Raw genomic sequence first — 18,280 nt, forward strand, 5'->3', positions numbered from 1 at the left:
TATTTCTCTACAAAAGAAAAGACAACAGGATATCTAAGCTAGTCACAAGCATCTTTCAACTCCGGATGTCTGGAGCCACAACACACATGACTTATAGCCTCAAAATATCACTTAAAACATATTTTTTCACTGGACTATATCAGTATGTGCATATGGGTCAAAGGCAGAACATCTTTTAAGATTATTTAAAGTAGTCTTATGATACATCCTAACTGAAATACTTCATTTCAAAAGCAACACATTTCTGCCCAGCATTAGCGTTTATCCAAACAGGGACACTTTTAACTTATAAAAAGTAATACTATCAGGGATGTAACTGATAATAAGTTATATATCAGCCGTTACTATACCTATTAAGCAATATAACCATATACTGATTAAAGTATTATAAGTTAATGAAGATTTAATAAAAAGAAGAGAAAAATAAAAACAACAAAACACAAAGAGAGAAAATAAATAAATAAATAAATAAATAAATAAATTATTTGGGAACATTATTATGCATTGATTACTCTGATTAAGAATATGAAAATAATAGATGGATAATAATGAAAAATAGAGTAATGTTTAAATTATGCTTAGTATATTGATGTGATCTGAGATAAATGTATTTACATTTATGCTAATTTTGACATTTAAAATATAATTGAAAACAGTACCTGTTTTGGTGTAACTTGAAGACAGTAAGAACTTTTCTTTTGTTGTTAGTATTATTATTTAGATTTTTACAGAATATAACATATGTAAGATTATTTGTCCTTTAGTTTTTTTTTCTTTTGCTCAACAGTTTTCCAATTATTTACTTCAGCATTTCTCTTCGTGTACTTATTGTCCAGTCCATAGATTCTTCATGTGTTAGGATGTTGTTGTTGGTAAGGTATTTTATTGCTGAATCTACTGTTTCAAAGATTTTTATTCCATTTGGTAGAAAAACTTTCAGTCTTGCTGGAAATAAAAGATGGACTTTCAGTTGCTTTTTCTTCAAGGTTTTTATTGGTAGAAATTCTTTTCTTTTGAAACCACCTTTGTAGAATAATCATTGTCAAATCTTATTAATGAATCATTGTATTTGATGGGAGAATTTGCCCAAGCATTTCTTAATATAAGATCTTTATCTTGTGTAGAAAAAGTCTCACAATTATAGATCTCGGCTTGTTCTTACCGGAGAAGAAGCATTTCCAGAAGCTGCTAGTGATCTATGCCCGTTCTATACCATATGAAAGAGCTTCAGGTATTTTTGTTACATCTGGTATCCAGGTGGTAAGAAAGTTTATCATATTGTCCCCTTCAGATTTTTCTGGTAGACCATATATTCTAATATTATTTCTTCTTGTTCGGTTTTCCATATCATCAAGCTTTTCTAGTAAATATGTATTCTGTTGAAGTAAGAATTCAGTTTGTTGTTCTTCTATTTGGACTCTAGTGTCAATGTCACTTAATGACTGTTCAATAAGTGATATCTGTCCTTTCTGCTGTGTAAACATTTCTTGAAGCTGTTCCAGTTGTTGTGAGCACTTTTCTTTAAAAGTATCTATTTTATTGTCCATCTTGTCGATTTTTATTGTAAGTTCCTGTATATTTGTAATGAGAGACTGCAGGTCTTTTTTGAGAGAAGAGTCTTGTGCTGTATTCCTTAGATGACTCATGCTGTAAAGCTGATATTGGTGCTGATTTTCCAGTAATTAATTTGACAGGAATTATTCAAGTTCTGACAATAAAATTTTTCTTATAGATGCTCAGAGTTATTAGAAATAAGTTAGTAATAAAAATTTCTTCAAATTAAATATTATTTTGTAAAATTCCTGTCAGGAATTGTATTGAGGTAAGAGAGCTGAAATGAAGTGCAGCTATCAGTTCAGCATCCTAGCCACGCCCCCCGATAACAGTGTTTTTGAATACAAGAGATCTTGTTGACATTGCTGTGGCTTGTACATCATTGAGGGGACTCCAGTACCTTTCATAGGTAGGTACTAAGTTATCGGCCCTGGGGCCTATGTTACCCTAGCCAAAAAGGTTCCCTGGCTTTCCCCACTCATGTACACTAATATTGCTTTAGAAGACCGCCACTCATGTACACTAATATTGCTTTAGAACAGCGTCATTCATGTACACTAATATTGCTTTAGAAGAGTGCCATTCATGTACACTAATATTGTTTTAGAAGAGCACCACTCATGTACACTAATATTGCTTTAGAAGAGCGCCACTCATGTACACTAATATTGCTTTAGAACAGCGCCACTCATGTACACTAATATTGCTTTAAAACAGCGTCACTCATGTACACTAATATTGCTTTAGAACAGCGCCACTCATGTACACTAATATTGCTTTAGAAGAGCTATACTGCAACATTGTTCTTACAGCATAGACTAAAGATCAGTTGGTCAGTGATGCTTATTGCATCTGATATGGATTAATATACTGGGATAAATATCATATAGATTGCTATGCTGCAGCTCCAAGGCAGATGGGCAGAGTGCAAGTGAATAAACATGATTGCCAGGAGTACCACCAAAAGCTGATCTTATGCAGGTTACAGAAATCCCTACCCTACAACTCTGAGCATCCGAAAACACATCAGCTTCTATTGTAACCAGAGGTAAAGCACTAGTAAGTTTCTCAACAACAGGTACTTTAATGACTCCGTCATAGTCAGTAATGGCATGGATGACTTGAGACATACCTCCCCGGACTATATGAAGAGAGACATGATCGAGCTTGCTGAATGTGTGTCCCAGACATGTATGTCCCTAGCCTTAAGCAGCATTCTGCTGTCACCCAAAATGATGCCATAATGCAAACAATTGTCTTAGTTTTTGGTGTCATTCCAAGGGTATCCAGTACCCGACAGCCTGGGAAGACACGATTGACATGCTTTGCCAGAGATGGCCTGCATCTGTCTCCCTTGGGGTTCAGGCTTCTGGCAAAGGTTCTTGCCTCCCCCATAGTGCCTTTTTTAGGCAATGCCATGAGGTCAAAACTACCAACATGAAAAGTTCATCAAAACGCAAATTAAAGGTCATGCTGCTAAATGCTAGCAATCTTAACATGAAACTGTGGTCATTGCAAGCATTCTTAACCCTGGAAGATGCTGACATTTGTCCAGTCACAGAAACCTGGCTCAAAGCTGCGGAGAGCACCCCAGCCATATGAGGTTACTCATCCTATCATACATTCAGACCCCGAACCGTGGGCAGCAAAGCAAAAGGAGGCAGAGTTTTAATATATATTAAAGACATACACAACTCCAGGCTGGTCAAACAGTATGACACATAGGAGACACTCCATGTGCAGTTAACCATTGGCAAGACCCCTATTCAAATCATAGCTAACTACAGGACCCTAACGTTGACTTGATACCCACTCCACCTATCTGGTCCTCTTTGAATCTATCAAGATTCAACCCTTTACCCTGATCCTGGGTGACTTTTCTAACTATCCATCCTTAGATTAGAAGAACTACACATGCCAAAAGAGAAATGCCCAGAGATTCCTTGATTTCATCAATGCAAATGCCTTGGACCAGCTGGCTGACACCCCCACAAGAGGTGATAATATTTTGGACTTGGTATTAATTGAGTAACCACTGCAGCATCCCTACAGTGTCATCCTTCCTGGTAAGATCTGACCACAGAGCACTTTTCGAAGTCACCATCTCCCCACAACTCCCCCCTTGCTACGGTCAAACATAAAAACTTCTCCAAAGCTAATTACAGCCTCCTGAAGGAAGGTATGAACAGCTTCACATCCCCCTCCCTCTCTGTAGGAACTGGCACAAATGTCCAAACCTACACCAAAGTACTATGCGAGCATTTATATAGCTGCATGGAATCAGGAATACCCGGCAGGACAAAATCCTCCTCTTCAAGGAAGAGTAAACCTGTCTGGTGGACATCTACAATAAATAAACTCTATAATAAACGGAAACAATTTGCTGTCCAGGACCAAGAAGGAGCAGGTGCCTAATTGGAAGCAATCCCTCCTTAGCCTGAACAAGCAAATAAGAGCACTAGTGAAATCCTCCAAAGCAAAGGTCGAGTCTAAACTGGCCACATCTACTAAAGACAATCATAAGGCCTTCTTCACCTATGTCTGCAGTCTCAAAGGAAGCACTCAGATTTTCTCAAAACTGGTGGTCAAGGGCACCACATACACAAATGCCATAGATATAGCCAACCTGCTGGCAGACAGATTCAGCAAAAACTTCACCCCTCTTTCCCCCATCAGTAAATCAAGACATTCCCAGCACCTTCCCCCTCCCCTTATCTCTAGGAAGTAAGTCATCACTGCCCTCTCAAATGCAAAAAATACAGCCTCCATGGTACCCGATAACATCCCAGGCTGCATCCTACATGAAGGTAGGAATGTGTGGCACCATTAGGCACCCTATTCAACCAAAGCCTGAGTACTATCTTTGTCCCAGCCAAGTTGAGGACAGCCACTATCATTCCTTTGCACAAAGGTGGTGTATCCACCGATCTGGGAAATTATAGATGCATCAGCCTAACTAGCCTGATCTGCAAGGCCATGGAACGGATTATCGTGGACCTCATTAACAAGGACACTGGCAACCTTCAAGCACTTGATTCCACACAGTTTGGTTTCATCAAGTGGGGGGGGGGGTCATGCCTGTTAAATTTGGTTGACTTTGAGACAGTCACCAAAGCTATGGATGAGGGGAAGATGGTACACACCACCTACTTTGACCTGGCCAGAGCCTTTGATACTATTCCCCACTCAGGTATAATAAATTCTGTCAACTAGGCATCAATCAGTATGTTACCAGATGGGTAGCAAACTGGCTCACTGATAGAACCCACCTAGTCAAAATTGGGGAAGCCACCTCAAGCAGTAGAACCATAATGAGCAGTGTACCCCAGGGAGCGGTCTTGGGGCCTTTGTTGTTTGGGATATATGTTTCTGGGGTGTAGCCCAAAACCAGTGGGCTATGGCTGACCAAGTTTGAAGATGACTGCAAGCTGTGTGCTGTCATCAATTCCCCTTCCAAGAGGGCCTCTCCTAAACAAATGACTGGTGCCAGAGGCATGGCATCAATCCGAATACCAAAAAATGCATCATAATCTCCTTTGAGGAGAGTGATGTCCTCACACATTGAATGCTTAGGACCTTGTTATTAATGTGATAATCAGTCATGAGGGACTTGGGCACCCAGGTTGATATCAAACTGACTTTTGACCACCATATTGCCTCCATTGTACGGAAAACTTGCTTCATGGCCCACCTTATTAAGAAGGGTATCTCATCAAGGGACAAGGAGGTCATAACATTCCTGTATTCTTTTCTTATAAGACTCATTATTGAGTATGCTGCCCCTTTTTGGCATGAACCTCACAAAGCACATGCAGCAGCTGGTAAGACCACAGAGGTTTCTCACCTGGAGAATCCAGGGCCTCAAACATTTACCGTACACAGATAGGCTAAAAGCCCTGTCCCTCTACTCAGTCTCATAAGACTCTTCATAAGTGACCTCTGTCTGGCATACAAAGCAATCTCAGACCCTGCCTTGATGGGATTGCTGCATATCCGCAAGTCAAGCTCCACTCAAGTAACCCACATGTGCAACCTCAGCCTGATCTGTGACATCAATAGGATTTGTTGGCAGGACAGATTTGTGTCCCAGAGACTCTCCCTTCTGTGGAATATACTCCATCTCCATGTCAAGCAGAGTACCTCATTAAATCTTTTTAAGCACAACCTGGATAACTGGATGCGGAACAAAAAACACACCCCTGGGATTCCACATGTGTGTCCCTGCTGGACAGAGGCATTGGATGCTGACTTGTCGGTACATGGGCTAAATTCTTGGCTAGGCTTGTGAGGTCCTCAGGGCCAATAGCCTAGTAACTTCCTATGATACTATAAAGAATGTATCACAGACAATATTCAATATCATCCAACATGGGGAACTATGAAAGCCATACAAACTTCTTACATAACACCATGGCTGTATTTTCACTTATGTAAATGTTGTATAACTACACTGTGGTACTAAAAGTATAGCACTATTTAGCTGATTGTCACTCAGTGCCAAAGGCCAAAAAACAGGTAACTGCTACAAACATCAGGTTACACTGTCTTTAGCTATAATGTTCAGTTATAAGCCAACTGAATATTATTCTGCCTGGGAAACTGTAATTTAGCCATGCTCTCTGCCTTCAAATGATGTCACCCCCCCCCCCCACACACACACACACACACACACACACACACACACACACACACACACACACACACACGCACATATGGAGTTTTTCAGCAGCTCTCTGGCCATTGTCCCAGTTGCCATTTGACTACTAACCCTAAATCTCCAGTTGCTCCAGCCAGGCTGTCTCCAACTTGACCACAGCACCAAGTACCCCCATAGCTTCTCTGACATGACAGTCAACCATATGGTACATATTAGCAACTTGCAAGGACTGAGGAATCTCATAGAGAGGTGCAGGACATGGCCTTGGGCCATCCCATATCTGTTGTTGGTGGGCAGTACGGAGTACCATGAGGATGCAGTCAGCCCTGGTCCTTTGAGTAACTTGCCTCCTAGCTTCTCCTTATGTGTAGCCTGGTGTGTTGGTTGGTATTAGTATGAGTAATACATTTGTTTAAGCTCCGTAAGATTACTGCCTGTGATGCTGCCCCCCCACTACTGATAGACTTATCCTCCCTGACTGTGCAATTAATCAGCTGAGCTGCTAATGAATTATCTCATGGGCCACAGATACCATTAAGCCATCAGGACAACTACCCAGCCAACTGTAATTACAAGGCTGCTAATCTGTTTCATCTGTTTTTTTATTTTTTTGCAATGTTGTTTAGTTTTATGCATTTCTGTAGTTGTAAACAGAATGCTAAAGTTGTTGTTGTGTCTTTCGCCTTTTTCCCGGTTAGGGATCGCCACAGCGGAACTCTGGTCCACTAATGATTGTCAGTAGATTTTTATGTGCCAAGTTGCCAGTCCTGACGCACAACCTTCAACGAAGGTACGCCCATTCACGCATGCATGTCTCCACACAGAAGACGCTCTAGCTGAGAATCGAACCGAAACAGAATGCTAAAGTAATTGATGAAATTAAAAATGGTGCTTTTCTTAATATAGTCTGAGAAACTATGATATATCCTCAGTTTTGGAAATGTGACTTAGAATGTTTGTTTATTTATTGTTTGTGAGTCTATTAAAAAATGCACTCAAGGCTTTTCCCTAATTGTATTTGGGAACTACTCTTCTCTAAATGTATACACAAGGACTCTGTATAAAAATGAACTGCAAAATGTATAATCGTCTTCAATTATTTGAAATGAAAAAGTACCACTAAGTTACAGAAATAGACATCTTATCAAAGGCATTACTTAAATTAGAAAATATGATATTAAGAATTTACTTAGTGTTACACACAGAAATAAAAATTACCAGTCAAGAGGTCAATAGTTTTCATTCCTATGTGAAAAAGATGGCATATGACAGAAAATGCCTCATTAGTGTTTCAATTATATTTTCCTTGTCATGCCATCAATTAATAGAACACCTGTGTTATGAAAAGCACCATGAATCTGTTTAACAAAATCTTTTCTGCTCATGAAATCAACACTTTTGCCTTCACTTCTGGCTTTAACTACACTGTTGTTATTCTGTAGGATATCAAGGCCTTTTCGTTGTCAATCAGATTCAAGTAGTTTGTTCATAACAAAAAACTTAAATTGTTTTTTGAAAATGTTTCCTGAGATCACCACTGCAGCTGCTGACGTAGAAAGACAAACATTTTAAATGTTGTCTTCTGAATATTTCAAAAAGCAGTTCAGTTAATTCATTTTTAATTCATAATGAATACAGGTAACAATGGTTCTTCTGATTTTATAAGAGCATTAGAACAGATGGGTACTGAGAAAAGATATATTTCAATTTTGCAATGCATTGGGGAATTATAAAGTAATGCTACAACAACAACAACACACAACACAGTAGTTTGATTATTTATGTAGTGTGATTAACATTGTCTGTTCACTTGATGTTGCAATGCAACCCCTTGAATTTCTTGAATAAAAAAATACTGTAGGCCAGTGGTATGCAACCACTGGGCCATGGATCATTGGTACTGGGCCGCCAGGCATGGAGTGAAACAAAAAAGTGAATGTGTGTATGTATGTATATGAGTGTCTTTGCGTCTGTCTGTGTGAGTGAGTAAATGCGTGCATGAAAGCAGAATGTATGTGCGTGTGAAAGAAGAGACTGTGTGTATGAGAGACTGAGCAGTGAGCAGAATGTATGTGTGTGTGAAAGAAGAAGAGACTGTGTGTGAGAGACTGAGCAGTGAGCAGAATGTATGTGTGTGTGAAAGAAGAAGAGAGTGTGTGTGTGAGAGACTAAGCAGTGAGCAGAATGTATGTGCATGTGAAAGAAGAGACTGTGTGTGTATGAGAGAGACTAAGCAGTGAGATTGATGGAGCCATTATTTTATACTTCCTAAGCAGTGCTTCTGCTGTTTAGTGAGTGCAAAGTAAAAGTCAAGGAAACATAAAAGTGTTTGTTTGTGTGTGTGTATATATGTTTCTGTCTGCATGTGTGAGTAAATGCGTGCATGAAACCAAAAGAGACTGTTTGTGTGTCTGTCTGTGTGTGTGTATGTGTGATTGTCAGTGAAAGTGAGAGTGAGTGAGCTGTTATTTTACACCTGCTAAGGAGTTTTTTTGCTGTTTAACAACTGTAAAATAAAAATTAAAATAAAATTAAAATAAAGCATGTGTGTGAGTGTATGTGAGTAAGACAGAGACATCGATCGAGCGAAAGAGAAAAGTGTGTATATGTTTGTTTGTGTGTGAATGTGTACATGAATGCAGCTAGTGTGAGTGTGTGTGTGTGTGTGTGTGTGTGTGTGTGTGTCTGTGAGTGTGTGTGTGTGTGTGTGTGTGTGTGTGTGTGTGTGTGTGTGTGTGTGTGTGTGTGTGTGTGTGTGAGAGAGAGACAGAGGGAGAGAGAGAGAGAGAGAGTGAGACTGATCCCCGGCAGCAGCAATGAGGTTTGAGTACCTCTCAACCATACCACTCAACCTCTCACACAATAAATCTAGCCACGACACCTCTCATCCTCTTAGAGTAAGAAATCTGGACAATGCAAAAAATAATGGGAGGACAAAGGCCCAAAAATAGGGACACTTTTAAGTACTCCTCTTACAAACTTAGAAAATTGATAGAAGTACAGGTTTTGCATTAGCATGTATATTCTGAAGGATATGAAGTCTGAAACTCAACTGTCTGTCATTATCTTCTGACTTCAAATCTCAATGATTTGTCAGTGATTTGCCAGAAAACAATTTTATGAGAAACAAACCAAAAATATGAGGCAAAAATCTGCACATTCTGTGAAAACCTGTACAGTTGAGAGGTATACTGGACAGAGACAAATAGGGACAGATTTTAAATATTGCTCTTATAAACTTGGAAAGTCAATAAGGTTGCCATTTGGTTTACGTACCTCTCAACCATAGTCGATCAATGTTATGCTGTTAAGATGCGCACTTTTTTGGTAATTATTGCTAGTTGTATTTTTATTGTACTTTGGAGCTTTTCTCCCCGTGTCCTAGCTGAAAATGGACTTCTAGTCAAGTCGGGCCTCCCCAGTGAACAAATGTCAAATAAATAAATATTATGAACTTTACTATGCGCACATGATGGCCAGTCTGTGGAAAATTGTCTTAAATGAAACCAGTCCTTGGTGCAAAAAAGGTTGGAGACCGTTGCTGTAGACAAATATACTACTGCATTTTAAGTAAAAAAATTAATCTCACTGTTCTATAAATATCTGGAATATAACATTTTAAATATTAATTTACCTTCATGCAGCATGATCCAGAAACAGTTGGACAGCCTCAGAGAATGTAATGCAATAATTCCTCAAAATAATGGCAGCTCATACACTTCGATAGTTATCATCTGCAAAGTCTGTTGCAATGATCTCATTCGCTAGCATAACAAAGCTGTGCAACAACGGTTAACAGCATAAAAACTTCCTGCTTCTAGTCGTGGGCATTTTTATACTAATAATAAGACAGTGTGAAGTGCGCGATTGAATGCAAATGCGTCTGACAGCATGCATAATTATAGAGTGGGCTTTTCCAGGGTGAAAACCGAAGACGAGGGTGTGTTTGTCAGAATTATAGGGAATATATACGGTCAGAGTGATGGGCAATGTTGGAAGATTAAGCAAGTATGAGAGTAAGATTTTTTAAACATAGCTTGCAGTAGCGATAGTCGCTTACACAAAATTGCAGAAAGAGAGGAAAGTTGTTTAGTTTAGGGTTAACTGCATTTTTGAGTGGTGGGATTGTTGTCTGGGGAGGAAAATGTAGTTTGGAGATGAAACTATATACTGTTTCCTGTAGTTGTCTTTTAAAAAAACAGAATAAAGTGTAGGAATTCACCATTCCATTTATATATCTGGTTAAAAGCATGGGAGTGGCTTACTAGGGTAGCTATGTTGTAAGACAGCATGTTTCCTTGCTAAATACCCCTTCCTCCTTACACCAATGTAATACTGGACACAGTGCTCCCTGTTTCACACTCTGTGAATCCAAGATATGTTAGACTAAACTAAACAAAAAATTACACATTATTAATTGCTAAAACTTCCTGAAAGCATTTCATTGTATTATCAAAAAAGAAAAAGTTAAAGTTCACACAAGTCTTCAAAATTCAGTAGAAATCTTTTCTACCAACCTTCAAAAGCATTTTTAACATAGATCACTTTTGTCTATCAGAACTTTTTTCAAGTTTGTGTGTCAAGTGGGAAAAAACAACTAAAAATTAAAGGTTAAATAACAATACATAGCACAACATTTTGTTGGGCTATAAACAACATACATTTAAGAAAATGTATAAAAACAAATCTTAAAAAAGAAAACTACCAAACTCATGAGAATATATACATGTACATAAATCTATTCATCTGAAACGATAATTCTATTAAAAATTTTTTAAATAAAATATACTCAGAAATCTATTATGTGTATATGAAAAATCTAGCAAAAAAGAGAGTCATTCATGCTTGTAGCACTGATATTCACTCAGTTCTCCAAACCCTAGCAAAAATGTGTAAACAGGACCCCATTTAAAATTTATGAATGTTACAATATTGGAACCAATATAAACACACACAGTACATCTGCCACTAATACTCAGTTTGTGTGTAGTTAAGCTCAAACACTGTGCATTAAAAAGTTACAACCTAAAAAGGCTAAACTGTCACAGTAACCAAAATAATCACATTAGAGCAATACTTGTACATTCCACAGATGTTATGACATTTAATTAATTCTTGTTTATAACTTTTTAGTGCAAACAATAACATCTTTAATAGCTACACATATTAGTGAGGGTTGAATGCTACTTATTTTAGCTGGCTCAGATAGATTAACTGAATATTTTAAACGGTAGACTAATGTTTATTTTTTTTTTCTTTTTCTTTTGGTTTAAGAAGCAGAGCTAGATTCCGAATAGCACATGCATGATTTTTGTAACGGTTTAACCTTTTTAGGTTGTAACTTTTTAATGCACAGTGTTTAAGCATACTACATGTTTATATTGGCTCCAATATTATAACATTCATAAATTGTACATATATATATATAATATAATATATATACATATATATATATATATATATATATATATGTATATATATATATATGTGTGTGTGTGTGTGTGTGTGTGTGTGTGTGTGTGTGTATATATATATATATATATGAGTTTGATAGTTTTTTTTTTTTTTTTTTTTTTTTTTTTAGGATTTGTTTTTTTTCTACATTTTCTTAAATAATATGTATTGTTTTTAGTCAAACAAAATGTAGTATTGTATATTGTTATTTAACTTTTAATGTTTAGTTGCTTTTCCCACTTGACACACAAACCTGAAGAAATTCTAATAGATGAAAGCGATCTATGTTAAAAATATTAATGTTTCTGAATGTTGGTAGAAACGATTTGTAAGGAATTTTGAATACTTATGTAAACTTTAACTTTTCTTTGTAGTACCAAAAAAAGGAAATGCTTTCAGGAAGTTTTAGCAATTAATGGTGTAATGTTTAAGTTTAACTTTTAGTTTTAGTTTAGTTTAGTCAAACATATCTTTGATTATATGAACTTTCAATAGAATGAAGTAGACCCATATATATATTGGGCTACTACTCTTTATTGAATGCACGGTTCACCGAAAGTCAAATAACTGACACCAGTTCTCCGAACACTCACAATTACGAAAGATCACGTTCACAAACTCCAAAATGCTGAAGTAACAACAACTTATGAAATAAAAACACAACAACACATAATAGTAATAGTTTTTACAGGGGGGAAGCCCTCCTGCACCCTCCATTTGGGGGACTGTGCCCCCCACACCCCCACAAATTAGATATACCAACTCAGAGATCGCATTACAGTGACAACAAGGGTTGATTTCCCGATCCTTATTGTAGTGTGATCGCCACTAAAAACCCACGAGCACTCTCAAACTACTATTAAAATGCTGAATATTTTAAACTTATCAGTGTATCTGCCATCCCACACAGCTAGTACAGTGTACGTGAAGGTACTTCAACACAGCATAGTTGTAAGTCTCGCACCACCAGCAGCACATTAACTCTTTCACTAAAATGACCTTCTGAAAAGTGTTCTTTTGTAATAGTGAGTGTTCGGAGAAGTAGTGTCAGTTATTTGATGGTCGGTGAGCCATGCATTGATAGAGACGTAGACCCATACAGATAAATATAATGTAGATATGAATATGGATGGATTTACTTTTAACACAAATCTCAAACAGCAAAAAATCAAAAGTCAAAACACTGAAAAAACAAAACACTTATGTTTTTGCAGTGGGGCAAGCCCCTCTTGCACTCCTGCTAATCATATATATCAATCCTGAGATCATCAAAGCAAAAAATATCCCAGTGGATGAAGTACCTCGCAGTCTCTCAAACAATTATATCCACAAACATAGAGGTAACAAACACGGCAAAGATACAAACAATTTATTAATAGAATGAACAAAGCAGTAAGCACTTTCGTCCTAAATCAAGCACTTCATCAGACTTCAATAAATTCACATAACAACCTTCTATTTAATATAGTAATAGCCAAAAACATGATTAGTTAATCATAAAAACTTAAGCCAATAAGTTGTCAGATCTGATTAAAAATCGTGCAATCACTACAACTAAATAACCAGATTTAAGCAATAAAACATGCTGTTAAAAATATAAGCGCTTAGTCAGTACTCTAGAGTCACTCAGCACTTAAGCTTTAAGCAGAATACTTATGTAAACTTTAACTTTTCTTTGTAGTGCCAAAAAAAGAAAATGCTTTCAGGAAGTTTTAGCAATTAATGGTGTAATGTTTAAGTTTAACTTTTAGTTTTAGTTTAGTTTAGTCAAACATATCTTTGATTTACAGAGCTTGAAGTAGGCCAGCACTGTGTTGAATTTCACAGTGGTATATGGGGGCAGAGGTATTTATCAAGTAAATATTCTTTTTCAACACAGCTACCCTAGTAAACCACTGCCAATGCTTTTAAACAGGTATATACATGGAATGGTGAATTTGTACACTTTATTCTGTTTTTTTCAACTACTATTTAGATTGCTTGTCTGTGTGTGTTTTAATAAAGAAGATCCGACTTGAACCAGCTTGTGCTTTCCTACTTTCATTAGTGGATTTATACTTTGGAAAGTTTTAAAGAAAGTATTTCTACCACCTGTTATTAGGTAGAATATTTACAGCATGGTTTTTACTAGGTGCCTGAACTCTAAGGAGTCTTAGATCTTCCACACAGAGAAGTTTTCTCATTATTTGTTTTTGAACCCAGTAGATTGACATGCTGGGTTTGTGAGACTACGAGGGACACTGCAGAGATGGTTTGTTTAAAAGCTATGATATCATACTAAATCCAGTACAAACTAAATGTCTATGTAGACCAGTTGTGGTGATGTGTTTTGTCATTTATGAGGACCTCAGATGCTGATTGGTTCTACAAACCAGGCCACAAAATGAGTGTCTAGTGCCCATCTAAATTATACAGGTATATGTCTTGATTAAAACCAGGCTTCTCCATTACTGAGTCCAAAACAGACAACATCCTACCTTCCTCAGTAAGAAGACTAAATGAGTTGAAACAATTAATGCAACAGCTAACTCGGTGCTACTACGAGAGAGAGAGAGAGAGAGAGAGAGAGAGAGAGAGACGAATGCCAGTATTTTAACTATCCTGCATACACCCTAATGCCTCCAGTATCAGTGCTGAATTCCCCATATACTAGCATCCAAACAGCCTGGCAAATCCATGGCAATATATCCATAGTCATGCAATTTGTAAACGCCTATTATTATGGAAGTGCATACATTTTACTCTACCACATTTTGATATAGTGACATCAGTGCTGGACTTGTGTGCTTGGTATGACATTTTGATATTGTGTAACTACACACACACACACACACACACACACACACACACACACACACACACACACACACACACGTGAGTGTTTGTATGTATGTACATATATATATATATATATATATATATATATATATATATATATATATATATATATGATATATATATATGCTGTGTGTGTATATATATATATATATATATATATATATATATATATATATATATATAGGTCTACTTCAATCTATTGAAAGTTCACGTAACTGAAACTTAAACAATTGAGACGAGAAGGCTGAAAGCACACAAAACCGAACCTTAAAAATTCTGAAATTCAAAACAATGAAACACCACTTGCTACATTTCAGCACAAAAAATCTGGGTCTACTTTATTCCTGCGAAAGCTGAATCAGTCGAATACAATTCGTGTGACACATAACGAGCAAAATGCGAGTACGTCGAATGCACTAAACCGTGAAAGTGGAAATATCGAATTTACATAGTTGGCCCATCTGCAGAATAGCTCTGTAAGGTAAGTGTGTGATAGTTACGGACCTTAGGGTTAGGGTGCGGGTTAAGGTAAGTGCATATATAGGCAATGTATGTAAGGTTTAGTGTAGGGTTTTGTTAAGTGTATGTGTGTGGAATATTTAGTTTGTTTGGGTATAGCTCTGTAGGGTAACTGTGTGGTAGTGAGGGAGGGGTTAAGGATAGGGAGGGAGGGGTTAAGGATAGTGCATAGATAGTTGTGTATGTAGGGTTTAGTGTAGGGTTCTGGTGCTTTACTTTAGGGTTAGAAGTAGGGTTTTGGTTAGTGTGTGTACGTGTTGTTTTTTACTGTGTTTCGGTAGGTAGTATGTCGCGGGCGGTGGGGTTGGCCAACTATAAAAGATCAAGATTTCGAATTTTGTGGTTTAGTGCATTCGACATATTCGCGTTTCACTCGTTATAGTTCACGCAAATTATATTCGACCGATTCAGTTTTCGCTGGAATAAAGTAGACCCCAAAATCTAACTTGTTTTATGTTTCTGCACAGGGCAAGCCCTCTGTACCCCCTGCAAAGCATATATACCAACTCTGAGATCGCACTACAGTAGGGAAAAGGATACATTTCCTGATCCTCACTGTACCTTGACCTGCATTCAGAACCTCTGAGTGCTGTGTGAGTGGTGTTTCATTGTTCTGGATTTTTGCAATATAAAAGTTCATTTTTGTGTAATTTCGGTCTTCTTGTCTTGATCGTTTAAGTTTTGGTTATATGAACTTTCAATAGAATGAAGTAGACCCATATATATATTGGGCTACTACTCTTTATTGAATGCACGGTTCACCGAAAGTCAAATAACTGACACCAGTTCTCCGAACACTCACAATTACGAAAGATCACGTTCACAAACTCCAAAATGCTGAAGTAACAACAACTTATGAAATAAAAACACAACAACACATAATAGTAATAGTTTTTACAGGGGGGAAGCCCTCCTGCACCCTCCATTTGGGGGACTGTGCCCCCCACACCCCCACAAATTAGATATACCAACTCAGAGATCGCATTACAGTGACAACAAGGGTTGATTTCCCCATCCTTACTGTAGTGTGATCTCCACTAAAAACCCACGAGCACTCTCAAACTACTATTAAAATGCTGAATATTTTAAACTTATCAGTGTATCTGCCATCCCACACAGCTAGTACAGTGTACGTGAAGGTACTTCAACACAGCATAGTTGTAAGTCTCGCACCACCAGCAGCACATTAACTCTTTCACTAAAATGACCTTCAGAAAAGTGATCTTTTGTAATAGTGAGTGTTCGGAGAAGTAGTGTCAGTTATTTGATGGTCGGTGAGCCATGCATTGATAGAGAAGTAGACCCATACAGATAAATATAATGTAGATATGAATATGGATGGATTTACTTTTAACACAAATCTCAAACAGCAAAAAATCAAAAGTCAAAACACTGAAAAAACAAAACACTTATGTTTTTGCAGTGGGGCAAGCCCCTCTTGCACTCCTGCTAATCATATATATCAATCCTGAGATCATCAAAGCAAAAAATATCCCAGTGGATGAAGTACCTCGCAGTCTCTCAAACAATTATATCCACAAACATAGAGGTAACAAACACGGCAAAGATACAAACAATTTATTAATAGAATGAACAAAGCAGTAAGCACTTTCGCGTCCTAAATCAAGCACTTCATCAGACTTCAATAAATTCACATAACAACCTTCTATTTAATATAGTAATAGCCAAAAACATGATTAGTTAATCATAAAAACTTAAGCCAATAAGTTGTCAGATCTGATTAAAAATCGTGCAATCACTACAACTAAATAACCAGATTTAAGCAATAAAACATGCTGTTAAAAATATAAGCGCTTAGTCAGTACTCTAGAGTCACTCAGCACTTAAGCAATATAGGTAGTACATTCATTCATTAAAAATTACCTCTGAAAACCTATGACTGTTACATAACTATGAACCTATAACATTCAGGTCAGTAGATGGCATTATAATACTATCAAAATCAGCCATTCAGTCATAAAATGTTTTATTATCAAAACATTAAGCTTATTTAAAATAAAACCAAAAACTTAAGGGTCTATATTAGAACACCGAACATTTGAAATGTGTTTTCTAATATCGAACACTAGCAATCGAAAATACAAAACATCGAACATTCGGAACAGCACATTTTTTCCTAGGGAAAACGTCACTGTTCCAAAACACATACACACAACACAAGCACACCAAACAAACAGCAATCCACACACATACACCTAAACTCATACACCTAACCCTACACTAAACTATACATACACCACTAACTATCCACTTACCTTAAACCAAACCCTAACCCTAAGGTCCGTCACTATCGCACAGTCACCTCACCCGCACCCTAACCCTAACTCACCTACCCCACTCTAACCCTCACTTCCACACAATCGCACACTTAACTGACCAGAGCCCTAACCCTAACTCACCTAACCCGCCCTAACCCACACGTCGACATAATCGCACACTTACCTGAACCCGACCCGTAACTTTCCACCAGAGTGCTGAAAATACTGAAGCAACAGAAACGGACAACCGAATTCTTTCCCTAGGAAAGAATTCGGTTTTCTGTTTCTTCAATATTTTCAGCGTTCACTGAAAATGGGTCGATATTAGAACACTCGACATTTCAAATGTTCGGTGTTCTAATATAGAACCAAACTTAATATGTCTATGTATTAAAAATTGCTTAACTGATATTTTGCAATTTAGCGCAAAGGATTTATCATCTTGTAGGCTAATAATCCATTTGTTCTCTGATCTCTCAGTCAACTTCTTAATATCTCCTTGTCATGAACTGCTATATAAAATTTCTAAAACTAAAAATGAAAACTTATGTACCAAACCTTTACTATGAACGTGTCTAGCTAAAGCATTAGTTTCATGATCCTCCTTAATGATGGCATACAAATGCTCCCTAACACTTTTCACGCAATGTACGATTAGTTTAGCCCACATAACCATGAGATCACTCTACAGTGGGGATAGGGCAAATTCATTAATCTCCACTGTACGCAATCTTGTATAGACTTAACACTCACAGAAGTGATCAAATGAGTTCTGATCACATCAAGATTATGAACGTTCAATTATATGGAGTGTTTCCATACAATATATATATATATATACATACATACAGACACATATACATAAACTCATACATACAAATGTACACAGCTTTGTAAATATATAAATAAATCAAGATTTTTCATGTATGTATTTTTATTTGGTCAAATTGCTCAAATATATGATAGCTCTGCTTTCTCT

This window comes from Protopterus annectens, chromosome 7.part0 (assembly GCF_019279795.1).
Source record: "Protopterus annectens isolate FY-2018-M chromosome 7.part0, PAN1.0, whole genome shotgun sequence".
NCBI lineage: Eukaryota > Metazoa > Chordata > Ceratodontiformes > Protopteridae > Protopterus > Protopterus annectens.